This window comes from Mustelus asterias, chromosome 24, assembly GCF_964213995.1.
Source record: "Mustelus asterias chromosome 24, sMusAst1.hap1.1, whole genome shotgun sequence".
Lineage (NCBI taxonomy): Eukaryota > Metazoa > Chordata > Chondrichthyes > Carcharhiniformes > Triakidae > Mustelus > Mustelus asterias.
Window position 1 is genome coordinate 59185051 of NC_135824.1, and position 20724 is coordinate 59205774.

Sequence of the window (20724 nt, forward strand, 5' to 3'; positions counted from 1 at the left end):
AGCTATATGGTGTGACTCTTCTAACTGAAGCAGGTTGCACACCCTCAGGACAAAACCAGGCTTGAGTCACACTGCAGGCAGGGAGCTGGTCATTTAAGTATTGACAGATGGCGCATTACAGGAGTGTCTGTCTTCAGAGTTCTGTAACCATTCGAGTGGAATTAACAGCCTGGGTTATATGTATGAAACTACAAACCAACCCAAGTTCGACAGTCAAAAACTTCCACTGCTGGAGGATATTCTGGATTTGATTTAATGTTTTGATGTCTTCAGTTGGTTAAAAATAGTGGAATCATGTGGAGAGTAAAATGAACAAGACAGTGCAGTTTTAATAGTGTATGTGTTGGAATATTTGGCTGCCTGAATGGGGTTACGGTTTAAAGGAGAAATAAAGTTCTTTTAAAGTTTATTTATTTGTGTCACAAGTAGGCTTGCATTATTATTTTTTATTCATTCCTGGGACATGGGCGTCACTGGCTGGGCCAGTATTTATTGCCCATTCCTAGTTGCTCTTGGAGTGCAGTTGAGAGTCAACCACATTGCTGTGGCTCTGGAGTCACATGTAGGCCAGACCGGGTAAGGATGGCAGATTTCCTTCCCTAAAGGACATTAGTGAACCAGATGGGTTTTTCTGACAATCGACAATGGGTCATCAGTAGATTCTTAATTCCAGATTTTTTAAAATTGAATTCAAATTCCACCATCTGCTGTGGTGGGATTCGAACCCGGGTCCCCAGGACATTAGTTGAGTTTCTGGATTAATAGTCTTGCGATAATACCACTGGGCCACTGTGAAAATCCCCTAGTCGTCACACTCTGTCGCTTGTTCGGGTACACGGAGGGAAAATTTAGCATGACCAATTCACCCTAACCAGCATGTGTTTTGGAGTGTGGGAGGAAACCGGAGCACCCAGAGGAAACCCACGCAGAAACGGGGAGAACGTGCAGACTCCGCACAGACAGTGACCCAAGCTGGGAATTGAACCCGGCTCCCTGGTGTTGTGAGGCAGCAGTACTAACCACTGTGCCACCATGGCGCCCTGTTAGAGACACAGATGAATGAAGGGTATTGGGGATTTGTTCAAAAGAATCAACTTGCATTTTTATATATTTTTTTACCTCGGGGGGGTGGAGGTTCCCAACGCACTTTTCACACAATGAATTTTGACGTGTAATCCCTGTTGTAATGTAGAGACCACAGCAGCCAATTTGAGCACAGCAAGCTCCCACTAACTGTGACAGGAAATGAATACATCAGTAATTCCTACATTCTTGAAGAACGAGTGAGGTTAAAAGGAAATAAAGGTTGAGAAAAGCAGGAGGGAGAGATGTCGAGCAAGACTTCACCGTCGCTGGGTCAAAATCCTGGAACTCCCTCCCTAACAGCACTGTGGGTGTGCCTACGCCACATGGATTGCAGTGGCGCAAGGTGGCTTCTCGAGGGCAATTTGGAGTGGGCAGCAAGTGCTGGCCTAGCCAGTGATGCCCAAGCTCTGTGAACAAATACATAAAAGGGGAGCTGGCATCTCAAGGCAGAAGTGAGGGAGGCCATGAGGTAGAGGGAATGGGGGGGGAGAAAAGGAATTGGGAAGTGAATTGTGAAGATGGGGAGGCAGAGAGAGTAAAGGACGAACTTTGGAAGTATCTGGAGTGGGGCCCAGATTGAAAACAACAAAAGCTGCTGATTTATGGGCTACTGGGATGTAGGTTTAATGACGAGGGCGGGGGAGGAAGGGCCAGTGTTTTACTGTGGTGATGTGAAAGGGATTGAGTTAGAACAGCTGTGCCTGGGGGGTGGGGCATCTCTGAATATCGGAGTGGCCAGGATTAAGTGGGTGGCTTTCAGCGCTTCCCTGGTTCCCTTCTCATTAAACCCTGATGGGAATTGCAGTTCAGTTCATCTCCCGGAGAGATCAGCAAGCTGGAGGTGGCCTGAACGGGGGAACAAGTAAAAGGTTTGTCTTTTTTTTGTCTAAACTTTGTCCCATCTGTGTTTTTGTAGCCGTTTTAAGACGGAAAATCAGTGTGACAAGCTGCTGCAAACCACAACAGCGTTTGAAACCAATGTGTTTGTACAGTGCGATAGTCCCACTGCCTTTACAAGGTGCAGTCCCTCTGTGTGTGTCTCTGTCTGTGTGTGTGTCTCTGTCTGTCTGTCTGTGTCTGCATGCCCAGGAGAGGAAGAACAAGGCAAAAAGGCTACATTTATTCCCACACCACATGGGTGTTCCCTAAAAATGGAACATTTTCTTAATTAATTCCAAATGTTCTAAATTCCTAATGAGGGTGAGGCTGGCCACCCCCCCCCCCCCCCCCCCAGTTTTGATTGTCATAAACTAAAAGTTGAGAATGTGTCTCTCTCACTGAGGTAATATCTGACCTTCACCTATCTGTGTGTTCTTGTTGATAAGAGTCAGAGTTTTACAACATGGAAACAGGCCCTTCGGCCCAACTTGTCCATGCCACCCAGTTTTAACCACTAAGCTAGTCCCAATTGCCTGCATTTGGCCCATATCCCTCCACACCCATCTTACCCATGTAGCTCTCTAAATGCTTTTTAAAAGACAAAATTATACCCACCTCTACTACTCCCTCTGGCAGCTCGTTCCAGACACTCCACCCTCTGTGTGGAAAAAATTGTCCCACTGGACCCTTTTGTATCTCTCCCCTTAAACCTATGCCCTCTAGTTTTAGATTCCCCTTGATGTGCAAGGTTTTCTGGTTCCTATTTTGCTTTGCTGGCCAGATGATGCAATTCACAGGCCCTCTGTTCCAGGAGCTTTGAGGTTGATTTTTTAAAAAAAATTTCATTCCTGGGACATGGGCGTCGCTGGCTGGCCAGCATTTATTGCCCATCCCTGGTTGCCTTTGGTCAGAGGTCAGTTGAATGTCAATCACATATTGGTGGCTCTAGAGTCATATGTAGGTAGGTCAGTGTTAATGTAAGCTTACTTGTGACACAAACTTTAAATGTGGTCTAGCCAAGGCTCGATACAAGTTTAATGTAACTTCCCTGCTTGATTTTGTCCTTCCAGAATGAGGCACAGTTCTTTTTTTAATGGCTTTAATAACAGTCATTGTTACTTGTAGTGATTTGTTTATCTGTACTCCTTTACATTGTTCTGCCTCTTTATCCAGGCATTATTCTTCCTACCAAAATGCATCACCCTCACACACTTATCTGTATTGAACTCACTTGCCAATGAGTTGAACACTGAACTTACTGACTCTAGTAAGCTTCCTAGACTGAGCAAACTAATTTTGAAATGTAGGAGTCACTGTGCCTTCCCACGGTAACCATGATGTGGAGATGCCGGCATTGGACTGGGGTGGGCACAGTAAGAAGTCTCTCAACACCAGGTTAAAGTTCAACAGGTTTATTTGGAATCATGAGCTTTCGGAGCGCTGCTCCTTCATCAGGTGAGTGACGAGTTGGGTTCACAAACAGGGCATATATAGACACAAACTCAATTACAAGATAATGGTTGAAATGCGAGTCTTAACAGGAGAGAGGGTTAAGCACAAGTTAAAGAGGTGTGAATTCTCTCAAGCCAGGACGGTTAGTGAAATTTTGCAAGCTCAGGCAAGTTGTGGGTGTTACAGATAATGTGACATGAACCCAAGATCCCGGTTGAGGCTGTCCTCATCTGTGCAGAACTTTGATTTGATTTTATTATTGTCACGTATATTAACATACAGTGAAAAGTACTGTTTCTTGCATGCTAAACAGACAAAGCATACCGTTTATAGAGAAGGAAAGGAGTGCAGAATGTAGTGGTACAGCCATAGCTAGGGTGTAGAGAAAGATCAACTTAATGCGAGGTAGGTCCATTCAAAAGTCTGACAGCAGCAGGGAAGAAGCTGTTCTTGAGTCGGTTGGTATGTGATCTCAGACTTTTGTATCTTTTTCCCGACGGAGGGAGGTGGAAGAGAGAATGTCCGGGGTGCGTGGGGTCCTTAATTATGCTGGCTGCTTTGCTGAGGCAGCGGGAAGTGTAGACAGAGTCAATGGATGGGAGGCTGGTTTGCGTGATGGATTGGGCTAATTCACGACCTTTTGTAGTTCCTTGCGGTCTTGAGCAGAGCAGGAGCCATACCAAGCTGTGATACAACCCAAAAGAATGCTTCCTATGGTGCATCTGTAAAAGTTGGTGAGAGTTGGTAAAACTTGGCTATTCTGCGTTGTTGTGTATCTTGAAGGCTGCCCCTCTCCACTCACGTTGCCTGCACATGTAAAGACTTGATTACCTGTTGAGACTCGCATTCCAACCATTATCTTGTAATTGAGTTTGTGTCTATATGTGCCCTGTTTTTTTTTTATTTATACTTTTCCAATTCAATCAAATCAAGTCCAGTTCAGAGTCTCAACAAGTTGAGACATTTCCGATCCAGGCTGGCAAGACAGGGCAAGCGACCAAATTACCCTGTCCTGGGCCTGATCTACATGAGCCAAGCTGATTGGAGGAGGGAAAGCAATACCTCCTCCAAGACTTGAGCTCATTTGCATCTTAGCCAAAAGGCCGAGATACCGCTTTCAAAAATTGTTTCATATGAAACATATGAAGCTTATAATCTGACCCAATGACCTCAACCAAGTGCAGCATCCGCATAACCACACTTGATCTTAGCCAAAAGGCCGAGAAGCGATGTGAACCCAACTCTTCACTCATAGAATCATAGAAACCCTACAGTGCAGAAGGAGGCCATTCGGCCCATCAAGTCTGCACCGACCACAATCCCACCCAGGCCCTACCCCCACATGTTTACCCACTAATCCCTCTAACCTACGCATCCCAGGACTCTAAGGGGCAATTTTTAACCTGGCCAAACAACCTAACCCGCACATCTTTGGACTGTGGGAGGAAACCGGAGCACCCGGAGGAAACCCACGCAGACACGAGGAGAATGTGCAAACTCCACACAGACAGTGACCCGAGCCGGGAATCGAACCCAGGACCCTGGAGCTGTGAAGCAGCAGTGCTAACCACTGTGCTACCGTGCCGCCCCACCACTGTGCTACCGTGCAGCCCTGGTCATCACTCACCTGATGAAGGAGCGGCACTCTGAAAGCTCGTGCTACCAAATAAACCTGTTGGACTTTAACCTGGTGTTGTGAGACTTCTTACTGTTCCCACGGTAACACTGTCCTGCCAGGGATTTGTAATTTGATATCAGCGCGGCATTCTGTGCAGCCTTTTTTTTTTAAACACCCAAGAGCGAGCACCTGACTTGATGAACGTCTCTTGTTTGTTTATTTATCTCTGGGAGTGATCTCGAGTGCGCAGTGAGCAAAGCCAGGCTGCTGAATGGAGGGGTAAGGGAGCTTTAATTGTAGGGAGGCTGGTTGGTTCAGGGCTCGCAGGCCTGAATTTAATCTCCCTATTGTTTACATTCGCCACATTGCCAGACAACTGTAGATAACCTATCCAGCACATGTGCTGTCCTGGCCAGCCGCAACAGCAGGGCTCTGTTTGGGAGGAGGGGGGGGGGGAAACATGGATCAGATTTTAGGATAATCCATCTCCTTGGAATCCACTTACTCCGGAGCTGGGTTTAAACTGCACCAAAAGTAAAAGGCTGTTTGAGTCCAATACTGGAGTCCGTTAAGCTTTAGGCATATTGTTTAAAAACAGCTGTTGAGAATTTTTAAGACTTTTTTTTTAATGGGGGATTCCGGCAGCTTTGTCAGTCCCAGAAAGTGTCAGCGAGCCACTCGACTGCACAGGGCATGGCTCCAAATCCGACGTTTAGGTTTGTACCTAAACACCGTGGCGGCTCAGTGTTTATCACTGCGGCCTCACAGCGCCAGGGACCCGGGTTTGATTCCCGGCTTGGGTCACTCTCTGTGCGGAGTCTTCACGTTCTTCCCGTGTCTGCGTGGGTTTCCTCCGGGTGCTCCGGTTTCCTCCCTCAGTCCAAAGATGTGCGGGTTAGGTGGATTGGCTGTGCTAAATTGCCCCTTAGTGTCAGGGAGACTAGCTAGGCTAAATGCATGTGGTTGCGGGGATAGGACCTGGGTGGGATTGTGGTTGGTGCAGTCTCGATGGACCGAATGGCCACCTTCTGCACTGTAGGATTCTCTGATTCTAGCAAGAGAGTTTTTTGATTTATTGTCACGTGTACTGGGATACAGTGAAAAGTATTGTTTCTTGAGTGCTATACAGACCAAACATACTGTTCATAGAGTATATGGAGGAGCAGAAAAGGAAAGGGTGCAGAATATAGTGTTACAGTCATAGCTAGGGTGTAGAGAAAGATCAACTTAATATGTGGCAAGTCCATTCAGAAGTCTGACGGCAGCAGGGAAGAAGCTGTTCTTGAGTCGGTTGGTACGTGACCTCAGACGTTTGTATCTTTTTCCTGATGGAAGAAGGTGGGAGAGAGAATGTCCGGGGTGCGTGGGGTCCTTAATTATGCCGGCTGCTTTCCGAGGCAGCGGGAAGTGTAGGCAGAGTCAATGGATGGGAGGCTGGTTTGTGTGATGGACTGGGCTGCGATCACAATCTTTTGTAGTTCCTTGCGGCCTTGGGCAGAGCAGGAGCCATAACCAAGCTGTGATATATCTGGAAAGGATGCTTTCAATGGTGCATCTGTAAAAATTGATGAGAGCCGTAGCTGACGTGCCAAATTTCCTGAGCCTCCTGAGAAAGTAGAGGCGTTGGTGGGCTTTTGTTGCTAAAGTTTGATCAGGCGCTGTCCATTGCTCTATATTTCCCCAGCTGTCTGTCGCTAACTCCTGGTCCTGAGTGGGCAGTTCAGTGGCTCAGCCATTTTGGGTAGGGCGGGGTTTAATGTGCTTCGCTTTGTCACAATTGTGCTTTAACCCGATCCATCTTAACTTGTAGTATTTAACATTATAACAGAAGAATCTCATTTGACTTAGAGTGTGAGTTGCTCTCGGGAAAATCAGACAATCATAGAATCCCAACAGTGCAGAAGGAGGCCATTCAGCCCATCGAGTCTGCACCGACAACAATCCCACCCAGACTCTATCCCCTTAGCCCCACTTATTTACCCTGTGCGTCCCCCTGACACTAAGGGGCAATTTAGCATGGCCAATCCGCCTAACCCGCACATCTTTGGAAGGGAACCGGAGCACCCGGAGGAAACCCACGCAGACACGGGGAGAATGTGCATACTTCGCACAGATAGTCACCTAAGGCTGGAATTGAACCTGGGGCCCTGGCGCTGTGAGGCAGCAATGCTAACCACTGTGCCACCGTGCTGCATCCTTTCCGGATGTATCACTGCTTGGTATGGCTCCTGCTCTGACCAAGACCGCAAGGAACTACAAAGAGTTGTGAACATAGCCCACTCCATTACGCAAACCAGCGTCCCATCCATTAGATCTGTCTACACTTCACTGTTAAACCTCATTTGTCTCAATCACCTTAATCCCTGTGTCCTTTTAAAATTACTTCTGTCCAGATTGTGATCCACACTCTTTCGGGTTCTGCTTTCAGCGTTAGGGAGAGTTTTGCAGCATTGAACCGAACTGTCTCACCCAACTAGTCTTTACTGGTGTTTCTGCTCCATGTGAGTTTCCTCCCACTCCATTTCACCTCTCCCTAACAGCATATCCTTAAATTCATTTCTCCCTCGTTCACTTGACTAACTACCCCTGTTGCATCAATACTAATTGCCTCAAAAATTCCTTGCGGGAGTGAGTTCACATTCTTGCCATTCCCTGGGTGAGGAAATTCTGAATTCCTTATTGGGTTGAATTAGTCACCCATATTTATGATTCCCAAGATTGGACATCCCCAGAAGTGGGAACCTGTGGGTGGCACAGTGGTTAGCACTGCTGCCTTTGATTCCTGGCTTGGGTGACTCGGTGTGGAGTTTGCACACTTCTCCCCGTGTCTGCATGGGTTTCCTCCGGTGCCCCAGTTTCCTCCCACTGTCCAAAGATGTGCAAGTTAGCCATGGGGATTAACCATGCTAAATTGCCCCTTTAGTGTCCCAAGATGTGCAGATTAGGTGGATTGGCCATGCTAAATTGCCCCTTAGTGTCCCAAGATGTATAGGTTGGGTGAATTAGCCATGGTAAATGTGTAGGGTTGCAAGGGAGAAGGCCAGGATAGGATGCTCTTTGGAGAGTCAGTGCAGACTTGATAGGTTGAATGGCCTCTTCTGCACCGTATGGATTCTGTGATTTCTATGAACTATTTTTGGGTGTTTTCTGAATTATGTTTTTGGGACCCATTCAAGGCTGTGGCTGGTGTCTCTGGCCCTTTGCAATGGATGGAGACCTAGGTCTCTGCTGTGTTGGACCAGTGAGGTTGAGCCATAGGCTTAATACAAAATCGGGTCACTCAGTTGGCACCATCAGTGGAGCCAGACCTCTGACCTGGCCAGCAACCCAAGAGCTGCTCCGGGTGCCGGTTGGCATTCTGTGTCAATCCAGAAAACTCCACGGTAGTGCTTCCCAGCAAGGATGCCTCCCAGAAAAGTTGCCTCCCAGAAAAGTTTCACTGATTTAGGCTTTGACTCTCAAACACAGGGTAAATCAATGGCTGCAAATCCAGGATGGTCCCAGCGGGTGCCAGGTTGAATGAAGTTTCTGGGCACTTGTCAATTGGACATTTCTGTGGCTCGGGGCTTGGCGAACCAGGTCAATGCACCTGCCTCCCTCCAATTTCCGTTTAGCAGGATTCGAACCCCCTCTCTCCTGATGGAAGAACTGAGGATCGCACAAGGAAAAATGTTGTCTGTGACTCTTCCCACTGGGAGAAGGATGTTGAATTCAACAGTGAGAAGCTGGATCCCCCGCTACCCAAGGGCGGCACGGTGACACAGTGATTAGCACTGCTGACTCATAGCGCCAGGGTCCCGAGTTTGAATCCTGGCTTGGGTCACTGTCTGTGTGGAGTTTGCACATTCTCCCCGTGTCTGCGTGGGTTTCCTCCGGGTGCTCCGGTTTCCTCCCACAGTCCAAAGATGGGCGGGTTAGGTTGATTGTTAAATTGACCCTTAGTGTCAGGGGGGCTAGCTAGGGTAAATGCAAGGGGTTATGGGGATAGGGCCTGGGTGGAATTGTGGTCGGTGCAGATTCGATGGGCTGAATGGCCTCCTTCTGCACTGTAGGGACTCTATGATTATAGTCCGGTGTAAAAGCAGCTTTTGCCTATTTTCTCTCGCCTCTGTCGTGCAGTAATTTTGCCAATCTAATGAAAAGAATCGGGGGTCTTTCGAGAAGATATTTCCAGTGAGGTCTGGAGCATTGCAGCTTTAATCAGCAGTTGTGTGGTATCTGCAGTCGGTGTGGATGTTTGCTTTGTCCTAATGCCCCTCCCTCGCTCTGACCTAAGATGGTCCGCTCTATTTCATTATCTTTGCAGCCGCATCCCCTGTTGTGCAGACTTTTCTGCAGTGGAAAAGATCAAACAGCTGTTTGTTTGGGATGGAAATAAACAGTTCAAAGCTTTATTCAGAAGCAATGCGAACTCCACCGCCACCCCCCACCCCCCCCAGCACCCATTCCCCTAACCCTAACCCCAGCTCATGCTGGTGTGTCGCTCAACTCCTATTGACTTGGTTTCTATCTGCAAACGTCAGTGACCCCGGAAGGTCTGTTTAGCGACAAATGAATGCCTTATAAATGTGCTCTTTTGATTTTATTATTGTCACATGTGTTGGATACAGTGAAAAGTCTTGTTTCTTGCGTGCTGTAAGACAAAACATGTCGTTCATAGAATCCTATAGTGCAGAAGGAGACCATTCGGCCCATCGAGTCTGCACCAACCACAATCCCATCCAGGCCCTATCCCCATAATCCCATGCATTTACCCTAGCTAGTCGCCCTGACACACAGGGGCAATTCAGCATGGCCAATCCACCTAACCTGCATATAATTTGGACTGTGGGAGGAAACCGGAGCACCCGGAGGAAACCCACGCAGACACGGGGTGAACGTGCAAACTCCACACAGACGGTGACCCAAGCTGGGAATCAAACCCAAGTCCCTGGTGCTGAGGCAGCAGTGCTAACCACTGTGCTTCCCCATTCATACGGTACATAGGAGAGAAGGGAAAGGTGGGGTGCAGATAGGGTGATGAGAAAGATCAGCTTAATCTGGCCTGTACAGTTATGAAAAGCTGATACTTAATATTTTATTCATTTAGTTTGGGAAAGGGCTGTCACTTGAGGTCCTGCCACCTCATTTGGTCACAATTTTCTGCCATTCTTTGCTTTGTCTCTCGCTGGAAAAGAGAAATTATTGCTAGTGAATCTCCACTGTCAAGCAGCTACTTAAACCTGTCTCCCCCCCCCCCCCCCCCCACCCCCCCCCCCCCCCCCCCCCCCCCCCACCCCGTTCACCCTTGTCCCCTGAATGTCCAACCAAACTCCCAGAAACAACAAGATAAAGGGCTGGTTAACCAACTTGTCCACGCTGCCCAGTTTTTACCACTAAGCTAGTCGAGGGCGGCACAGTGGTTAGCACTGCTGCCTCACAGCGCCAGGAGCTCGGGTTCAATTCCGGCCTTGGGTCACTGTCTATGTGGAGTTTGCACGTTCTCCCCGTGTCTGCGTGGGTTTCCTCCCGGGTGAACCGGTTTCCTCCCACACTCCAAAGATGTGCGGGTTAGGTTGATTGGCCTTGCTAAATTGATCCTAGTGTCAGGGGGAGTAGCAAGGTAAATGTGTGGGGTTACGGGAATAGGGCCTGGGTGGGTTGGGATCGGTACAGGCTCGATGGGCCAAATAGCCTCCTTCTGTACTATAGGGATTCTATGATTGCCCGCGTTTGGCCCATATCCCTCTATACCCATGTAACTGTCTAAATGCTTTTTAAAAGACAAAATTGTACCTGCCTCTACTATAGCTTGTTCCAGACGCACACCATCCTGTGTGGGGGAAAAATTGCACCTCTGGACCCTTTTCTATCTCTTCCCCCCTCACCTTAAACCTAGTTCTGTAATGGAGAAAAGGACCCCTACTGAATTTACGTTCCTTTTTTAAAATTCATCTGTGGGACATAGCTGGCCAGCACTTGTCGCCTTATGTTCATCTGGGCTGGGATTGTAGTAAGAAGTCTCACAACAGGTTGGACTTCAACCTGGTGTTGTGAGACTTCTTACTGTGTTCACCCCAGTCCAACGCCGGCATCTCCACATCTGGGATTGTAGCACAGATGCTACAGTTATCTCTGAAATAAGCCTGGGCTCCTGCTCAATGCTGGAAATGGATGTTGAGTGAGTAGGAGACTGAGCCCAGCTGTAATTGCCAGCTCCCTGTAGTTGGTTCTAAATGTTAAAGCTTCTAGCTGAGGTAACAGAGGGACTTTGTACTGTAATGCTGCAGGGAGTTAGCAGTGGTGAGGAAAAGCCATTGGACTGTTAGGATTTACTTTGCACCTGTCCCATTTAAAGGTAGATAATTACACATCGGGTGTTAAATCTCTGGTAGGTGTTAATGTCCCTCATCAGCATTTAACACGGTGCTGGGAGCAGGGATGGCTGCGTGTTTTGAATGATTTGTTCATTAGTATCTGATTAGTAAGGTGCTGCTTTCAGTGAGTCTGACCCGTGGAGTTGTATCATGGAGAGTTTTAAATGTCATCTTGCTTAGCCGGTGACACTCTGAGTCAGGAGTAGGCCATAGAGTCATAGAGGTTTACAGCATGGAAACAGGCCCTTTGGCCCAACTTGTCCATGCCGCCCATTTTTTTAAAACCCCAAGCTAGTCCCAATTGCCCACATTTGGCCCACATCCCTCTATACCCACGTAATTGTCTAAATGCTTTTTAAAAGACAAAATTGTACCTGCATCTTCTACTACCTCTGGCAGGTTGATCCAAACACTCACCACCCTCTGTGTGAAACAGTTGCCCCTCTGGACCCTTTTGTATCTCTCCCCTCTCACCTTAAACCTATGCCTCTAGTTTTAGACTCCCCTACCTTTGGGACAAGATGTTGGCTATCTAGCTGATCGTTGCCAAGTGTCGCCTTCTATGACTGACCTGGCATTTTAAACAGTGGGATGGACAAGAAATAAATGCAGGAGCAGACGGTGGGGCTTGTACGGGCAGCTCCACCATTCCTTACGAGAACCATCACTTAATCTATTCTGATGGTGAGGGATTGCTGTATCATGGGAACGTAAGAATTAGGAGCAGGCAGTTCAGCCCATCGAGCCCACTCTGCCTTTTATCATCATGGCTGACCTTATCCTGGTCTCAATATCACTTTCCGTTTTATTGACAGAGAACGGGGAATCCCAGCTAGCATTCATCACTTAAGCTTAACTGGAGTGGATTTTTCGTGATATTAGTTTAAGTTTATTTACTATTGTCACAAGTAGGCTTACATTAACACTGCAATGAAGTTACTGTGAAAATCCTCTAGCCGCCACACTCTGGCGCCTGTTCGGGTACACTGAGGGAGAATTTAGCATGGCCAATGCACCCTTACCAGCATGTCTTTGGGACTGTGGGAGGAAACCGGAGCACCCGGAGGAAACCCACGCAGACACGGGGAGAATGTGCTGAATCGTTCACCTTCCTGCAATTTATTCCATCTTGTTTGTTGTGTGTGGTTTCATTAGAATGGATATTGCACTTTGGAAGTGACTTGTTAGCAGTGAGGTGCTTCATAATGTTTTGAGTGAGAAAGGAGCTTGTATAGATGTTAGTTTTGGTTCAGTTGGTAGCTCTCTTGCCCCACTCGGGAGGTTCTGTGTTGAAGTCTGACGTGGAGATGCCGGCGTTGGACTGGGGTAAACACAGTAAGAAGTTTAACAACAGCAGGTTAAAGTCCAACAGGTTTTTAAAAATGACTTGATTAGCTGTAAGTATTCGCATTCCAACCATTATTCATGTAAATTGAATCTGTGTCTTTATATGCCCTGTTTGTGAACAGAATTCCCTCTCCTGAAGAAGGGGCTTGGAGCTCCGAAAGCTTGTGTGGCTTTTGCTACCAAATAAATCTGTTGGACTTTAACCTGATGTTGTTAAACTTCTTATTGAAGTCTGACTCCAGAGACCAGTGTTCAGCGCACAGTCTGACTGACACTCCAATGTAGTACCGAGGGAGATGCTGTCTTTCGGTTGCAATGTTAAATTGAGAACCCACCTGTCCATTGAAGATGTCTGTGCCTTTCCAATTCTGCCTTACAGCAGAAAGAAATTAAGAATAGAAAGAGGAGTTATCTCGTAGAATCCCTACAGTGCAGAAGGAGGCCATTTGGGCCACTGCGTTTGCCCTGATTCTCCAACAAGAGCATCTTACCCAGGCCAACCACTCTGCCCTATCCCCGTAACCCCACACGCTTACCATGGCTCATCTGTTTAACCTACACACGAAGTGGCAATTTACCATGGCCAAACAACCTAACTCTCTCATCTTGAGTGTGGGAGGAAACCCACGCAGACACGGGGAGAACATGCAAACTCCACACACACACACACGGCCGGAATTGTACCCGGGTCCCTGGAGCTGAGAGGCAGCAGTGCTAACCACTGTGCTGTCCTCAAACAGAGGGAAGTTTGAGCATGGTAGGCTTTGCCACTGGGAGTGGTTGAGAGCAAGGTCATTGCAACTTTGAAGAGAGGAATTGGCCAAATATTTGCAGAGGAGGCAGCTACAGGGCTCTGGGGAGAACACGAGGTAGTGGGGTTTGTTTTAGATTACTTTAGCCAGGCACAGAGGTGATGGAGCAAATATCCTCAACCTGCACTTCAAACCCAAATTAGCTCAGTATTCAAGTGCAGTCCTTGGATAGACCTGAGCCATTCGGAGGAAGAATGTCCCTGACGGCACGGTGACACAGAGGTTAGCACTGCTGCCTCACAGCGCCAGGGACCCGGGTTCGATTCCCGGCTTGGGTCACTGTCTGTGCGGAGTCTGAACGTTCTCCCCGTGTCTGTGTGGGTTTCGTCCAGGTGCTTCGATTTCCTCCCACAATCCAAAGATGTGTGGGTTAGGTTGATTGGCCATGCTAAATTGACCCTAGTGTCAGGGGGATTAACAGGGTAAATGTGTGGGGTTACGGGAATTGGGCTTGAATGAGATTGTGGTCGGTACAGACTCGATGGGCCGAATCGCCTCCTACTGTACTGTAGGGATTCTATGATTTGACCTTCCAGGACTGAGTGAAATGACAGTGCAATGGTTGGCTTCCACTCCACATGGAGCTGAACTGTAAACCCAATTTTGTATGTGCTTATTCTAACAGGATTAGACCGGATAGATTCAGAAAGAATGTTCCCGATGGTGGGGGGAGTCCAGAACCAGGGGTCATAGCTTGAGAATAAGGGGTAAACCTTTTAGGACTGAGGTGAGGAGAAATTTCTTCACCCAGAGGGTGGCGAATGTGTGGAATTCACTCCCACAGAAAGTAGTTGAGGCCAAAACGTTGTGTGATTTCAAGAAGAAATTAGATAGAGCTCTTGGGGCTATAGGGATAGGGAGGAGGGCGGGATCAGGATCTTGAATTTGGTGATCAGCCATGATCATAATGCATGGCGGAGCAGGCTCGGAGGGCCGAATGGCCTCTTCCTGCTTCTAGTCTCTATGTGCTAGTGAATATGTACACGTAACTTTGGATTCTGGGACAATGGGGATGGATTTCTTGTCATACTAGTTATCCAAGATCTTCTGAGAAAATGGTTCATATGCCAAAGGGGGAGGGGATGTGCGAGGAACATATATCCCACCACTTCACTGCCCTCAGAAGACACGAGGGGCAAGGTTTTCAGGAGGTGAAATGGGGAAGACGCTGGATTAATGGAGACCCCAATATTGTGCCCTGGCTGATGTTTTTCTCTCCACTTAATGTGACTTGTTCAAAACAAAACCATTTCAAAGTAACCAGTCTACCGACAGGTCCAGACATGATCCTGGCATTTGTCAGCCTTACTATTCATAGTGCTTTATGTCCTAATCATTTATTAATGAAGGTGTCACACCTAATGATGTAACGATGTTGCCAGTTTTTCCCTTTAGAACCTATCTGACTCATTATGATCAGTCTGCTGTCTTGACACACATTTGGCATCGATCAAAGTGAATTGGCAAATTGATTGATTGGTTTTTAAAAAAAATGATGACTGCACTTTTATTTAGAATCATCTCTCTTTTGTATATAACATCAAAGCATTGTGATGTAGTCCTTCGATTTAATTAGTGGATATCCAAAGAATTTGAGTATTACTGAGGGAAAAAAAAAGAGACTTGTTGCAACTTTCCATCTTGCATTCATCAGGACACTTGGCAAGAATACCTACGTAAGAACTAGGAGTAGGCCATCAGGCCCCTCAAGCCTGCTCCGCCATTCAGTAAGATCATGGCTGATCTTTTTGTGGTCTCAGCTCCACTTACCCACCCGCTCACCATAACCCTTAGTTCCTTTACTGTTCAAAAATCTATCTATCCTTGCCTTAAAAATATTCAATGAGGTAGCCTCAACTGCTTCACTGGGCAGGGAATTCCACAGATTCACAACCCTTTGTGTGAAGAAGTTCCTCCTCAACTCGATCCTAAATCTGCTCCCCCTTATTTTGAGGCTATGCCCCCTAGTTCTAGTTTCATCTGCCAGTGGAAACAACTTTCCCTGCTTCTATCTTATCTATTCCCTTCATAATTTTGTATGATCTCCCCTCATTCTTCTGAATTCCAATGAGTATAGCCCCAGTCTACTCGGTCTCTCCTCATAAGCCACCCCCCTCAACTCTGGAATCAACCTAGTGAATCTTCTCTGTACCCATTCCAGTGCCAGTATATCCTTATAAGGGGAAAACAATCTATACTGTGTGAGAGGAAAGTACTGATTGGTTGGCAAGTAGACTCTGGTAGAGGCATTGCCATGGAGAATTCACTGGTTGACTGACAGTTAACTGCCAAAAATTGTTTGATATTTAAATCTGGCAGTTTGACCCTGATTGCTCAAGGCAATTGTTGAGCCAGCGAATGGCTCTCACTTACTTGGTTTAGCTGAAACTGTTGCAATGTGTATACCTGTTCTTACTGTCTGCAAAGAACAGGGTCCTGTGTATTAATATATGTAGCTTCCGTGAGCCTGACTGGGAATCTTAATTTGGTTGTCAGCATAACTCTTAGTACTGGGGGCATTAAGTTTAAAAATTGGCACGTCATATTGCAGCTTTATAGCACCTTAGTTAGGCCGCACTTGGAATATAGTGTTCAATTCTGGTCGCCACGCTACCAGAAAGATGTGGAGGCTTTGGAGAGGGTATAGAAAAGATTTACTGGGATGTTGCCTGGCATGGAGTGCGTTAGTTATGAGGAGAGGTTGGAGAAACTTGGTTTGTTCTCACTGGAACGACGGAGGTTGAGGGGCGACCTGATAGAAGTCTACAAGATTGAGGGGCATGGACAGGATGGATAGTCAGAAGCTTTTTCCCAGGGTGGAAGAGTCAATTACTAAGGGGCATAGTTTTAAGGTGCGAGGGGCAAGGTTTAAAGGAGATGTACGAGGCAAGTTTTTTTTTAAAAGAGTGGTCGCTGCCGGGGGAGGTAGTGGAAACAGATGCGGTAGTGACTTTTAAGGGGTGTTTGGACAAATACATGAATAGGATGGGAATAGAGGGATATGGTCCCTGGAAGGGTAGGGGGTTTTAGTTCAGTCGGGCAACATGGTCGGTACAGGCTTGGAGGGCCGAAGGGCCTGTTCCTGTGCTGGAATATTGTTTGTCCTTTCTTCACACTGAGAATTATCTGGCAAGTGTTTGTCCAATTGCAGAATCACATCTAACTTTGGACACTCTTGAGTTATGCACACGCAGGCTGGTCTGCACCTTGCCCGTTACGGACAGCCACTGGGACGTGCTGTTACATTGATGGTCTTGCATATCCTGTGGCTTTGCCCAAAGCAAAGCAAGTGTCCTTTGGAATAGATCGGTAATGCAGCAGATCTTCTTCTGCATCCTGAGTCATTTACTCTAGACACCTGAGTGCCAGTGGAGTTATTCCAAAATGTCTATTGAATCTGTTAAGTTTTCGTACATTGCAAAAAACCTGACAGACAGGCTAAGCAAATTGGGCAGATTAGGCAGTATCGCTGACATAGTTTGGTTGCTGTCACTCGTCAGCTGCAGGGAGGGAAGTAACGTTGAAATAAGGTGTATTTGTATAGGTAAGTGTTTTATTTAGAAAAAGGATTCACCACTCTCTTTAAAAACTGCAATAAGCATCAGTCTCGCGAAATCAGAAGAGAAAAATAATTATTATTCTTGTGTTGAGGATTCGAGTTCATAGAATCATAGAAACCCTACAGTGCAGAAAGAGGCCATTTGGCCCATCGAGTCTGCACCAACCACAATCCCACCCAGGCCCTACTTCCATATCTACCCGCTAATCCTCTAACCTACGCATCTCAGGACACTAAGGGGCAATTTTAACATGGCCAATCAACCTAACCCGTACATCTTTGGATTGTGGGAGGAAACCGGAACACCCGGAGGAAACCCACGCAGACACGAGGAGAATGTGCAAACTCTATTCGGAGACTATTTCCTCTGGTGGATGTAGCTGTTACTAGGGGGCATAAACTATAAGGTTCATGGTGGGAGATATAGGAGGGATGTCCGAGGTAGGTTCTTTACTCAGAGAGTGGTTGGGGTGTGGAATGGACTGCCTGCTGTGATAGTGGAGTCGGACACTTTAGGAACTTTCAAGCGGTTATTGGATAGGCACATGGAGCACACCAGAATGATGGGGAGTGGGATAGCTTGATCTTGGTTTCGGACAAAGCTCGGCACAACATCGAGGGCCGAAGGGCCTGTACTGTGCTGTTCTGTTCTGTTCCACACAGACAGTGACCTAAGCCGGGAATCAAACCCGGGTCCCTGGAGCTGTGAACCACTGTGCTCCCGTGCCGCCCCGAGTTGAGATCGCTTCAACCTTATTTTGTTGTGGAACCCTTACAATCATCAGAAAAATCAAACTTTATTGCGCCAGTTTGGCCTGGCTTCAGTTCCGTCCCTTCAAAGGGAAAGGGCAGTGTTACAATTTGCTGTGTGTCCCAGCTATTGCATTATGATATTTCAAATCATTTTACAAGGGGCAGCATTGCTGCCTCGCAGCGTCAGGGACCCGGGTTCGATTCCCGGCTTGGGTCATTGATTATATGGAGTCTGCACGTTCTCCCCGTGTCTGCGTGGGTTTCCCCCGGGTGCTACGGTTTCCCCCCACAGTCCAAAGATGTGCAGCTTAGGTGGATTGGCCACGGTAAATTGCACCTTCAGTGTCAGGGGGGGTTAGTGGGGTAAATACATGGGGTTATGGGGACAGTGCCTGGGTGGGGTTGTTTCGGTGCAGGCTCGTTGGGTCTAACGGCCGCCTCCTGCACTGTAGGGATTCTAATTACTTAAAGGAAAAATAAGCAAAATTCTCTGCTGCCTCATGTGGCTTGGGTGTGAGATTCTGTCGGTAGGCACTCCTGGAAAGTTTCCAGGGACATTTTACCACATTTAAAAGGCGCTATATAAATGCAAGTAGTTTGCAACTGTGAAAGTTGCCGATTCTGTTCTGCCAATCGTGCTGACATTTACTACCCATGGCCAATATTTTATCAGCGCACCTGCCGTCTTTCCCACTGGAGGAATCCGGAATGATGGAATGTGTTGGGACATTTGTACAGTTTTCCCCTCGTAACCTTCACAACATGAGAGTGTAGCCTCACAAAATGGCCAAGTGTTAAATATAGTTGAGCGCGGAAACATAATCTACTGCAGGTGGTGTTCTGTGAAATGAGGAGGTTTTTGCAACAGCTGGTTTAACTTGAGAGGGTCTCACGAAAGCCGAAGACACTTATTTTAAGGCCGTTTTACCCCCCCCCCCCACCCCCCACAACCACACAGACACGGTGCCTTGGTGCTCTCCCTGGGATCTCTCGTCAGCGGTTGCTTATCCTAATTTCAGCTCTTGGCCTTCCCTGCACTCAGCTGGATGTCAGTGTGTGTGAGAGCAGTTGGAGTGTTACACTCTTGTTCTCCGTGGGGAAGCGGTTGGATCACGTTCAATGTGTGCCCCTGGGGCTGAGAAGCAAGCAGTGTTGCGTTGGAGAGTGTAGCTTAAGGCTACAGTGGAACACTTGAGCTTTAGAATACAGGGACTCGAACATCTTCCTGTGTTAACATTCAGGTATGTGTTTTTTCTCTCTGTTTTCCCCCTTATCTCAAAATATTGTCTACAACAAGTGCAGCGCTTGAAGGGTGGGTTTAGGCAGTGTTTTAAACCTAAAAGAAGCTCATTCCCATCTGATCCGAGGCAGGCAAATAAAAAGGCCGTCCTCCCACACTCGGAATCATTAAATCGTCTATTGACATTGATGCTGCACTGTCATCCCAAAATGAAAATTCTCCAGGGCTCTGAACTGCATCAAAAGGCGCTCAGTGCTTATCACAACCCCCCTATCCATCAGATTCTGCCCTCGGAGGCGGCACGGTGGCACAGTGGTTAGCACTGATGCCTCACAGCACCAGGGGCCCGGGTTCGATTCCCGGCTTGGGTCACTGTCTGCGTGGAGTCTGCACATTCTCCCCGTGTCTGCGTGGGTTTCCTCCGATTTCCTCCCACACTCCAAAGATGAGCAGGTTAGGTTGATTGGCCATGCTAAAATTGCCCCTTTGTGTCAAGGGGATTATCGGGGTGAATAGGTGGGGTTATGGGGATAGGGCCTGGGTGGGATTGTGGTGGGCGCAGACTCGATGGGCCGAATGGCCGCCTTCTGCACTGTAGGGATTCTATGGATTTGACACTCTGAAAGCTTGAGATTTCAAATAAACCTGTTGGATTATAACCTGGTGACCTCTCATCTTGTTCACCCCAGTCCAACACCGGCATCTCCACATCATGTATGTTGTTAGTCCAAACTGCGACGGGTTGGCTAAGGATTAAATAGAACTCACAACACAGAAATAGGTCACACAACCCAGCTGCTCCCATGTTGGTGTTTCCTCCACAAGAACCTCCTTCCATCCCTCGTTGGTCTAATCCTGCCAGCATGTCATCTATTCCTTTTGTCCTTGTGTTTATCAAGCTTCCCCTTACACGCATGTGTTATTTGCTCCAGCAATGTGTGGTAGCGAGTTCCACTTCCTCACCACTCTGGATAAACTCCCTCCCCGTACAGTTTATTCATGCCACGATTGTGGTGTAAAGGAGTAAATTTTCCAAATTAAATCCTCCAGGGAAAATAGCTCGGATCCCTCCCTGTCCCTCCTCAATGGCCCAGCCAGCAGATTTGTGTGGAAGAGATTCTGGAACGCTTTTAGTTTGTTTGCTTATCTGATTGCTGTGACACCCAGTGGCACGCTCCTGTCCGCCTAGATTGTTTGTGCATGATTAGATCGCAAAGTAGATGCAGATTTAGAAAATGCCATTCGGCCCTCAGATAGCAGAAAAACATAAGCATAGAAGATGGGAGCAAGAGGAGGCCATTCGGCCCTTCGAGCCTGCGCCACCATTCATTATGATCATCATGGCTGATCATCCAACTCAATAGCCTAATCCTGCTTTCTCCCCATAACCTTTGATCCAATTTGCCCCAAGTGCTATATCCAGCCGCCTCTTGAATTCATTCAATGTTTTGGCTACTACTTCCTGTGGTGATGAATTTAATGAATTATAGTCCAAACGAATTGCTCCAATTGACTTTGGTACTTTGAAGGGGCAAAATGAGTCATCCAGGATTCCCTATCTAATAAGAACATAAAAACTAGGAGCAAGAGTAGGCCATCTGGCCCCTCGAGCCTGCTCCGCC

General features: G+C 47.4%; 1 protein-coding gene and 1 pseudogene across 1 annotated transcript in view; one reads left to right on the plus strand and one right to left on the minus strand.

Annotated features, from left to right (window-relative positions):
* Window positions 1-4445: 4445 nt before the first annotated feature.
* On the minus strand, window positions 4446-4648 carry LOC144511590 (U2 spliceosomal RNA; annotated as a pseudogene).
* A 14439-nt stretch (window positions 4649-19087) lies between these two features.
* Window positions 19088-20724, plus strand: part of LOC144511117 (serine/threonine-protein kinase PAK 4-like) — a 142676-nt gene continuing 141039 nt past the window's right edge. The window contains exon 1 of the mRNA XM_078241093.1: window positions 19088-19103. The gene's annotated coding sequence lies outside the window, so the exon portion shown is untranslated. The remainder of the gene's footprint in view (window positions 19104-20724) is intronic.